The sequence below is a fragment of the Petromyzon marinus genome, chromosome 24, assembly GCF_048934315.1.
Source record: "Petromyzon marinus isolate PM22_M1 ecotype Great Lakes invasive population chromosome 24, UKy_Petmar_22M1.pri1.0, whole genome shotgun sequence".
Taxonomy (NCBI): domain Eukaryota; kingdom Metazoa; phylum Chordata; class Hyperoartia; order Petromyzontiformes; family Petromyzontidae; genus Petromyzon; species Petromyzon marinus.
In genome coordinates this window covers 12,992,640-13,003,802 of record NC_133690.1, presented here as the reverse complement: position 1 = coordinate 13,003,802, position 11,163 = coordinate 12,992,640, and the positions used below count along the sequence as shown (strand labels likewise).

Genomic DNA, 11,163 nt, shown 5'->3' with positions numbered 1-11,163 from the left:
ACAACAACTGCTGTACAGCCCGAACAGCGCATCGGAGGCTTTGCAAAAATTGCACATTGTGCATCACGAGCGCATTAATTCTCTCCTAAGCCTTCAGTCTCTTCTCATCCCCTGCGAGTTCGACGCTTTACTTGGACATTCATCCGAAGACAAAGCAAATAGAACAACCATCGCCCCAACGAAATATAAAAGCAGGGATAAGCCAGCATCTTTGTCAAGGTCTTAGCACTTGCCTTATTTCATCATTGATTTGTTTCCCCCCCGCTTACAAGCGTGGCTTCTCCCTGATGAACTGCTGCCTTGTTAGTCGTGACGTTCGCCTCCGTGGCTTCACTTCAGCGTCATTTTAATTGTCAGCGCGAGAGCTCAATAGCTCCCGCTGACCCCCATCTCCCAAAGCAACCTTCTCACGGCTCGCCTCCAAAGCCCACCACTCGTTTGGCCCGGTATGGCTTTCTGCTTATCTCCCTTCATTCCAATCGTCTCCCCGGCTGAACCATGGCGACCTTTCTCAATTTGTTCAATTTCGTGGCAAGATTCCCCCCCCCCCTCCCCGCCACCACGCCTTCTCCACGATATGCATTCACATTCTCAGAAAAGGGGATAATAAAAAAGCGATCTCCTAAGAAGAAGAATAAGACAACCCCTTATCGTCGCCCCCTGCATTAGAACCCAGAGATAAGGTCCCAGCTATCCTCTCGTTCGTTTTCCATCAGTTCGCACGAAACGAGTTTATGAATAGGTATGAGCTGCAACAACACAAAGGCACCGAATTGAGGATCATTGCCGCACAGCGGACAACGACGGCGTGACCGGCGTGGAAATAACGGACGAGGCAACACAGACAGAGACAGAGAGACAGAGAGAGAGAAAGCAAACACTTTGCGATTTGGGCGGCAGCGTATCGTCGCCGAGGTTCATATGAGCAGAACAGAGCGACAGATGGGGAGACGAATACAAATGTGAGCCCGAGATTGAAAAGGCAGCATTGAGGTTATCGTAGCTAAAAACAGCAACAACTCCCGACGTTCCAGGTGAGCCGACGTGCAGTTTGTAATCGAATAAATCACAGTCGCACGTTTCCACACGCAATTCACGCTCATGTAAAAGTTTCCGAGTGGGAAACAACTATTTTTTTTCTTTCTCTCGTGCGATGTGTTCACGGATGTGTGGCGTACAATTAGTATGCTAACATAATTATTGGACGCGGTTGGGTTACAATGGAAAAATATCAGAACATCTTTGTGTTGCCCTGTAAAACTCGTTCCCGGCTAAAGGGGGGAATCGGATTTCCTATTTAATAAACTGCATAGAACCCCACTTGGATTATTATCCCTCCAAGGGCAAAACGCAACGATGTTCATGACACAAAATCATGCCCTGCGGCACGAGGGCACCTTGGAACACCCGCTGGTGAATAAATTAGAAAATGGGCAATTCCAGTCGGCTTGATTGGATTGATTAACTTAAGACACTGATTTTGCCGAGCCCACACTTTCAGATTGCATTATGCATCAGTTTGAATAGCAGCTTTTATGAACAAAAAGGTAATTCTAGTAAAAAAAATGTTTCACTTGTAGTAGATTGCGATTCAAAGGTGTGATGAGTACATGACTTTAGTTACAACCAGTGCGTACGGCGCACGTGCATGCCCACAAACATTGCAAACTACAACATCCTCATGTCACGTGCAACAAAGAACAAAGATCCCCCATATAGCCTTAACAGACTGTAGGGGTAAGTGCTGTTAGCGAGCACCTATGAAGGCCGGAACGGTACACGAGGGGGTGGGTGGCCAGCACCACGCCCGACCGCCTTTGTCTCCCCAGTGGCGATGTTTACACACCGCACCAGGTACTCATTTGAGGCTGAGTCGACCTAGGGGAGGCCCGGGACCGGTTCAGATAATCGTCACTGGTGTTGGCCGTGAGCGGGAATCGAACCCGGGTCGCCGCGTTCATAGCGCAGCGCGCTAACCGCTACACTATGTCACGTGCACACACACACACGCACACGCGCGCGCGCCATCGTCAAGTGTCTGTGACGTGTCGCTTGTCAGCGTCCCAATGGTGGTTTCACCCCTTCTCTTGTTCTGTACGGTGGCGGCAAAAAATTATAGGCGCTAAACGCCAATGTCGAGGCTCACGGCATCACAAGGTCGCACTCATTACACACAGCGCGCTCGTGGCAAATGAACCACAGGTACCTTTGCCGATCTCGTCGAGGGAGCATAAACCACCCCGGTCATCGTCGCAGCAGCGGATTTTGGCTGCTGCCATCGAACAAAAGGCGGTCACCGCATCGCGCGCGCGCTTTCTGATGCGCATCTGTTGCCGTTCTTGAACGCTCTTCCTTGGATATTAGGAAGCCACTGGAGCTATGCACTTTTAAATCTACGTTGGAAACTCATTTCTTTAGAACTGCTTTTTGTGTTCAGTTTGTCGTGCCCCGCACCTCCGATTAGCACGGCTGGCTACGTACTGTGCACAGAAAGTTAAACACACATACACACATACGAGACGCGAGGAGGGGGCTTCAGGGGAGAGTCCTTGTAGTTTGGCTGTTCCTCCTCCGTGGCTCATCGTTTGGATTGCATGGGCACGGTCGTACTAATGTGGTTTGTCGGTGCTTTCCCTGTGGCAGCACGATGTTCCATTGCAGTTCTGGTCGACAAACCCAACTAGAGAGTAGAAACTTTCAAAAATAAACACACACAAACGGTACCTGACGATGGCTCTCCCATGTACGTTTGGGTTGTTCGGCGTATCTGACGGTTCGCTCCACACGCCGGGAACTTTCTTCAAAAGGGAGAAAGTTTCGCTCGGGAAGCCCCACGGCACGTGGAGCGAAACGTCGGACGTCGTGCCGATCAACGCGCCAAAACGACCGTACATCACAACGGTGAAAAGCTACAAAGTAATGCACTGCAATGAGCGGGTCAGCTACCCAAGTTACACGTTACAACAAAACAACACCTCGTGTTTCAAAATGTTAACTTTTTTTAACCTGCCATTTATGAATGTTAATGTGACGTAAAGAGCACACAGGATTTATGTGCACAGAAACACCTGCACTCAATCCTAGTATTTTTTGTACCACGTCAGGCAACACACATGTGCTATGCATATGACACGTACATATAATATGCTTATCAATCCTGATTTGAAGATTTCGTGACTGCGGGAATCCATACTCTTTGGTTTTTTCGGTAAAGTCACGTAGGTAGAAACATAAAATAAAACATTATTATTTTTTGTTTCGTTTAATTTTTCTACCGACGTGACTTTACCGAAATAACCAAAGAGTAACATGCTTATCTTCAACTTTACAGTATGTTTGGCAGCTCTGAATTAAATAGATCATTATCCACACGGTGTAATATGAAGATCAGATACGCTGGTGTTAAACTTTTGCCCGGTACTGTATTCCATTTGTCAACCCGTCATGCTGCTGCGGATTAACGCGAAGTGACAGAAAATAGATAAACCTACTCAGGTAAGCTGGGCACAGATTAACTGGTGTCAATGACCATCAGAACTGCGTAAAAAAAACTGACGAAACCACAATAACCCAGGACACGAGCTGAGTGTAAATATTCGCTGGTGTCTGTATGCAGATACAGCCTTTGTAAGAGGGCGCGGCATGTGACGCTTCGTGTAACATTTCAAGGTGTGTTCGACTCGATGCTAAGCTTACTACGCAACGCGACAGCATTTTTTATTTTGACCCGATGAAAACGGATACGTTCATTAATGAGGTCAAGTAAAAGCTAACGAGTAAAATAAATAAACTTCCTCTACTGGTTTGGCATTAATGTTCCAGCCATCAAGCTGTCACGCATGCCGCAGCACACGTGATGTGGATGAACTACACCAATTAGCCGCTGCGTCGCACCGATCCATTCTCAATGTCGTTACTGCAAATGCAAGCACGTATTGCGTTCGACTGGAGGCAGGCCACGAAGGCAGGAGGAGGGTTACCTGGAGACTGTGATACCTATACATTATAGACATCACACGGAGCATCCCCTGGACACAAACGCATGTAATGTCGTCCCATCAAGGCCAATCTCTCTGCAATCACAGTAGCAGCGACTCCCCGGTTAAAATTGTCAGCGAAAAATAACGACACACATTTTACAGCTACACGTGCAGCCCCTGCCCTGAAATTTCTTGCTCACACCACTGCTGGTGGAATGACTTCTAATAAAAGAGTTAGCTCTGGACAGCCCCTCGAGAGGATATTTGGCCTACTCCTTCCACGTCGGCCAGATAGCTGGAGAAGAGGTGGGAGTGGCCCACAGCTGACCCCACCACAAGCGATTTGTGCCGGTCGACGAACTCTGATGAAGTGTAATTTTGTTTTAAAATGTGACGTTAACCCACCACCACCCGACACAGCCAATTAGCATGGTTTGTTACGTAAACAAAACGTGCCAGTTAGTTGCTACTTCAGCACACCGGTGTGACAAACCTTACGAATTGTGCGTGTCGGGTGGTGGTGGGTTTAACGACACATTCATATTTACGTGATCTAACCTTTGTTATGGATAACGTTGGTTGAGAAAGCTTCCGTTTCTCAACTGTCGCGGACCCGTGCACACTGCTGGGTGGACACAGGCTGGCGGTGCTGGCAGTGATTGGTGGTGGGGAATTTAAAGAAACTTGCCCCTTTGTTTCAACTGCCGCGCCAGGAGATCGATCTAAACCGGCCACCTCCTGGATTGCGAGTGAACCGTCAACATCGCTGTGGACAGCACCCAACATTTCACGCGGTTTTTTTGTTGTTGCTGCTGTTGTTGTTTGCTGGCAATTGCGACAGACATAAGCACGGCGATATTTGTCGCTGGCACTCAAGTGGTATCATTGTTGGGGTTTACGCATCCGATCCGTCCCGGCTCTCAGGACAGGGCGGGTGGCGGCGAGGGGCGGGGGCATCCGCTGAGCGGCGCTCTCGCCACCACCGATTGGACGACTGTCCGACCACAGCGACTCCCCCCCCCCCCCCCTTACTACGCTTCGGTGAACATCTGTCACTCGGCGGAGCAAAGTTGTTCGCGAGCAATTGCGGAGCTTGGACAAGGCGTAAGAGAGGTCGCTCGCTCGCTCGCCTGCGTCTCTCTCAAGCTGAGGCTGCGCGACAAACAACGCAAGCGCAGATCTCGAAGCGGCTCAGCTGGAGATCTCACCCCGCCGTTCCACCTCGAAAGGTACGCGGAGCAGTCTGCGGGGTTTTATTTATTCGTTAAAAAAAACTGGCCGACGGTGGCAGCTGCCAGCCGACTTCGTTGAGATGCATTCGTAGTTGGTAAAATATTTTTTTTCGTATAAATATCCGTTATTTGTACTGGCGATTCAGCCGAGTACGCATTGCTTGGTAAGCAAGCATAGGCAGCCTGTAAAAGTGTACACATTTATGCACGAATACAACACGCACGGAAGTTGTTGTGGACGGGACCAAGAATCTAAAACTCAGAAAGTGATCTAATAACGACGGTCTGTGCCAGAGCATCAGCCAGCCAGTGCTAATTATAGGGCGAGTTTGATATCGCTCGTAAGGCATATGCCGAATGTAGTGATCATATTTCTACGTGTAAAGCACACATGGTATGGTCACGTTTGTGTGATGCCATGCGGGGGCATAACAAGGGACTCGATGAGACACGCACGGTGCAGATGCCTCTGACATTGTTCGACAAGTAGCGAGGCATTGGAGTGGTTCGAGATGAGATGTGATGGAAGGCGATTTGAGCTGCCGACGGATATCATCTCCCGTTGAATGCAAATCCTTAATCAGAGAAATGTTTGCGTTCAGTGGTATATTTATTAAGGTACAGGGCATAGGTTGTTTATTCTTGGTAAAGGTTGCCATCCCTCCATGGCAGGTTAAAATTGGTAACCACCGAGTGAGGATCATTTTATGAGATTTGCAACGGCAGATATTTTTCGATGGAAAATCAATCAAATCCATAGGAATGCGGAATTTCCGGCACATGTTTAAAAAAAACTACAAATGAACATGTGGACTGCCTAATGCGCTATTTGAGCATGGCGACATAAATTATTTTTTTTTAAAACACAGAAGTATTAGACATTACAAAGGCACATTATAAGGTTGCACTCCTCACACACAAATTGCTTGCCATTAAAGAACGACAACACCTTGCTGATCTCCACAAGGATCATCAACCATCACGTGATCCCCGGTCATCCTCGCAGCGACTCGTGGCTTGCCATCCAACAAAGACGGTCACCTCTTCACGCACTTTCAGATGCGCTTCAGCGGCCGTCTGGAACGCTCTTCGTTCCGATTTTAAGAAGCTACTGGATTGACAGACTCGTTTCTTTAGAACTGCTTGTTTGTGTTTAGTCTGTTGTCCTTCCCCCGCACCTTCAATTAGGACGGTTGGCTACGTACGGTGCGAAAGAAGTTCAACGTACATACATGTGAAATAATACTGTGGTGTAAACGGTGAGCACAATGGACTTGCAATCCAGAAGTCACCGTTTCCATTCGACCTCGCGACACGGCATTTGGAACAATGGGGCAGGTTTCTCAAACTCCCACCACATCTCTCCATCCATAAATATAAATGGGTACACCGCAAAAAGTCAATCGGCAGATCGCGTGTGGTGGAGTAAAGTGCAGGTACTCCCACGTATTCTATGACATCTCGGGAGGCATGGAAGAGTAGGCAAAAATAATAGCTAGAGGGCTTCCATATAACTGCCGTCTCGTAGGGACCCTTTTGAAAGAAGTGGCGTGAGCAAGCAATTGCATGGCTGTGCCTTTATCTTTTTATTATATTCGACACGTGGAAATGTAAGCTATGTTGTTATTGCAATGCTTATTTATGCATTGCCAGCCATTTTTATCCGACACATGCTGAATGCATCATCTACATTGCATCGGTCACCAGGCACAGCGTTTGCGTGCGTGCGTGTGTGTTACTGGCAGGCTGATCATGTCACGAGAGATGGAATATTGGATTTTCAAACCCACTTGGCCCCGGAATGGGTGCACGTGATTTTATTTTTTTAACAGTTGACGTAGCATACACAGCAAATCCTAAAAAAAAAATACGCGTACACGCGATAGAGCATATTCTTCATGCTAAGATTTCACAAATCTAATAGCGTTGCAGTGTTATCTTTCTCCACTTACATAACCGAGCATTCGTAGCAGTGACTTCGTGGTGTTGCAGTGCCAATGATTCATAAGAGGCTGGGTGATATCAGTGACTTTAATGCGAGTCATGGTATATGAAACCTAAAATATATCCCATTCTCTGGTTTACAAGATGCTGTGGAAAGTAAGAAGCACCGCAAACTTGCGCCCGGTGTGTCAATAAGGTTTTACCAATCTCGTCACACAGGGGTCACCTACCACGTTGCGGACATTCGAGCGATACATCATAGATCCAACTTGCTTGCCGTCTTAAATAGAGAGCAAGATGGCATCATCATTGTGATCCAAATAGGTACGGGGAGGAAAGTGGGGGGGGGGGTTGTAATTATATAACAATAGATTGTTAATCACAGTTAATTCGTATGTGATGCCTTTACAAGTCATACAATTGTAAGGTGTATTGCTTAACAATAATACGCTTCCAGGCCTCGATAACAATCCGCTGCTCCTTGACTGCGGTTGTCTGGATTGACCACCCGAATGTGAAATTGTGGTTGTTGTCTCTGTATTTGCTTGCAGAGGAACGCCTTTAAGAGTATTTGGTTGCGACAAATGTCCACGCGATAAGCCACTTCATTGAGCTATCATTTGTGGCCAGGTCGCTTCTGAAAAAAATACCAATATAGATCAGCGGTTCTTAACCCGGTAAAATACAATGAAAAATGTTGTAGTAGTTTAGTAGTAGCACATCAGCCATACGAAAGAAGAAGAAGACCTGCCACGTTCATGAGATGCAGCACCCCCAACGTTTTGCTCTCAAATACACGGCAAAATGTGACAATTCGAATCAGGAGAATTTGGCGATTGATACGATCGGAGTAGACGGAGTTTCGTTTGGTTTCAGAGAAGAAACGATTGGTAGTTGTACTGTAGAATTAGAAGATAGTACACAGCACTTGCATCTGTTTGTTTTATGAGTTATCATCTTATATGGAAGGCGTATACGATAACGTAAATATATATATACAGACACGTGGCTGTCAACCCAAACGGTTTACCAGTATTCTTGTACAGGGAAATTGAGTTTTCAGGTCCATACGGTGTACAGCCGCTTCAATACGGGCAACAACATCGTTCAGTCTGTTTGTGCTTCTCCCTTGTGATGGGACTTTGTAGGATGAACGTTGAGATTTATAAGGGCACAGGGTGACCAATAAGGTCTGAATTGGTCTGCAATAAGGTAGGGCACTGATACATTCGCGTTTAGCAAAACGAATGCCGGTGCGATAATTCCAATTGAAGTCCGTGGAATTTTATTCCGACATTTAATGAAATGTCTGAGTTTGTAGGGCTCTGTGTAAAACTCTTGTGGCTCAGTTTTGTGTGCGTGCGCACGTCGCTTTAGATAAAGTTGCAACTTTCCTCCGGCAACGTTGGTCAATATTCAGACTTTACATAAATCCCTGGGCTGTGATGAATATGATAATGTAAGTTGCTTTTCATCAAACATCACACTGAATGTCAATAAAGAGAGGCAAACCTGTGAACTCCAAGCGTGTCCCAAAGGGAATCTTGACTTAATACTTTTTTGCAGCGAAGCTTTGCGAAATGCTTAATCACTGCGACTGCTGCTGCTGCCTGGTCCATGGCAGTGTTGGTCTTTGTCACACCTTATTGAGAAATATAAGCGTGAAGCATGCATGTACAACGAAAAACCAACGAAACGTCTCCGTGGAAAAGGACACATGGCCCATGCCTATCTCCACTTTAAATGAGCATAATTGATTTCGGTGACATTGGCTGAGCTCACGTCAGTGGCAGCCGCACGTGCTCGCCACTCCAAAACACAGGGAGAGGGTGGCTGGAAAGATTAGACGCGCGTGAGCGCCACGCTTCAACCGTCGCGCTCACACAGAGAGCGATCGGAATACTTTTGTTCGGACTGGTCAAGGTGCAGCCCTGCTAATTGCTTGCTCACTCCACTGCTGGCCTCCGCTATAGACGGAGCTCCCGAGAGCCCGTCCAGTAAACGTATTTGGTGTACTCGTGCACGCTGGCCCGAAATTTTGGAAGAGGTCGGAGTGCCCACATTTTGCGCCAACCGCACGTGACCTGCCAGTCAACTGCTGTGGTCCATACTCTTTGGTTCTTTCGGTAAAGTCACGTAGATGTGAAAAAAAACTATATATTTTTTATTTAAAAAAAACTATATATTTTTTATTTTTTCAAAAAAACACAATATTTTTTTTTATGTTTCACCTACGTGGTCACGAAAACTTCTAATCTAGAATGGACTACTGTGGTGTAACCATCTATAATGCGGGGTGGTTGATCTGGTACCCTGCAGCAAAATCTTGCCAGATCTCGGAGGCTAAGAAAGATTGAGCCTGGGTAGTGCTGAGGTGGGTGCCCCCCATGCACACCGGAATGTCAAAGTCTGAACAGGACTGTGCACGTGATGGGCAGTCCCACGGCAGTGGAGCAACATCCATTATTGTAATCTACTCCCCTGCTCCTGTGTCTATGCTTCCCATCTTCAACTCGCACTCTCCAGCTTGGTGAAGTATGGTAATAAAAAAGAGAGAATCCCATGACCCCACAAGGCATGAGAAGACCTTCATCCAGTGATTGATCGACAGAGGGTGGTACATGTACATTGGGTGCCTTAAGTGTACTGTTTATATATATGTGTGTATATACTGTATTGGTCAGATAATATTTTAAAAGAGGTGGGAGCCCACTACCAGCAATTATAGTTTCAAGGGAAGGCTAAAAGAAGTATAAATAAATAAAAGTCAGGCCCACAAAAACACGTCAAATTACATCGCCGTGCGAAACTGACAAACTCTGCAAATTATCTCGAACACTTTCAATTGCAAGCGGACAAAAACACCGCAGTATTGACCACACGTGTGATTGTTAGCTGGTTCAGGAGGCTATTCCCCACATCTTGGTACAGTTTGTTCTCCTAAAACGCCGCGTGCCTTCATCACGCGGATTGGATATAACGCGATTGAGCGAACGGAACTCCTTGCCACGCGAGTAGGGATACCGTACGGCTGCCTCGGAGTGGCGTCACACGAGGCGGGATGCTGCTGGATGCTTCCAGATGCTACCCACGCGCCTCGATCTTTGTTCAGCCTGCGTACGCATCTCATGTGTCATCGCGAACTGTGCTTTACCCGATATTATATATTATTTATTATAACGCGATATTTCCATGACGCTGTGTTCTTCACGAACGCAACTAACGCGTTATAGAAGAACAGACTGCGCTTACGCACTCCTTCAAGTGGAGCCAGGCATATGTTCAGTTCCGTATTATTCCACAGCTACTGAAGCAGATTTGGACAATCTGAGCTGGGTTCATGTCTATACTAAATCTCTCGTCTAAAGCCCCCCAGACACGGCGTCAACGTGGAGAACGTCGGTCGGTCACAGTGCATCACAGCACGCGAACGTCAAAGGCGTGGCGAAGAATTAAGAGCTAACAAACCGACACAAATGGCCCCTCCACAAAAAAAAAACAATTCCTCCACGGGACAAAAGGCTCATTGTGAGGTATTTATTTTCTCTGAGCGGCTGCTACTGCAAAGTAATTTCGGCAAGTGCCTGCTCCACGCGGTAAAGGTGCAGCCCTGCAAATTGCTCGACGCTGGCCAGGCGTTCTGGTAGAGGTGGCAGTCCCCACACTTTACCCTACCACACGCGACCTGCCGATGGACTGTCTGTGGTGCACCCATTTATGCTGCTGGGTGGACAGAAGCGGGGAGGGGGGGGGTGATTAAAGAAACCTGCAGCATGTTTTCAACAGCCGCGCTGGGAGATCGAATTGAACTGGAAAATTCTGGATTGCAAGTTCAGGGTGCTAACCATTAACCCCGCGGGGCATAATTCCAATTCCGTGTGGGATTGTCTGATCGTCAAACATTTAATGTAAAATCACAGGGTCACAAGCTGTAGTCGGCCGGTCACTACTGGTCTGCAAGGCCATGGGAAGCGGCCTGTGGAATTTATGCTGAAACTATTTTTGGC

At 47.2% G+C, this 11,163-nt stretch overlaps 1 protein-coding gene across 2 annotated transcripts in view; it reads left to right on the top strand.

The window, feature by feature from the left end:
- Positions 1-5,024: 5,024 nt before the first annotated feature.
- Positions 5,025-11,163, top strand: part of OSBPL5 (oxysterol binding protein like 5) — a 120,857-nt gene continuing 114,718 nt past the window's right edge. Inside the window, exon 1 of one of the 2 annotated variants that reach the window (XM_032959963.2) lies at positions 5,025-5,209. The gene's annotated coding sequence lies outside the window, so the exon portion shown is untranslated. The remainder of the gene's footprint in view (positions 5,210-11,163) is intronic. The other variant, XM_032959961.2, reaches the window with a different exon arrangement.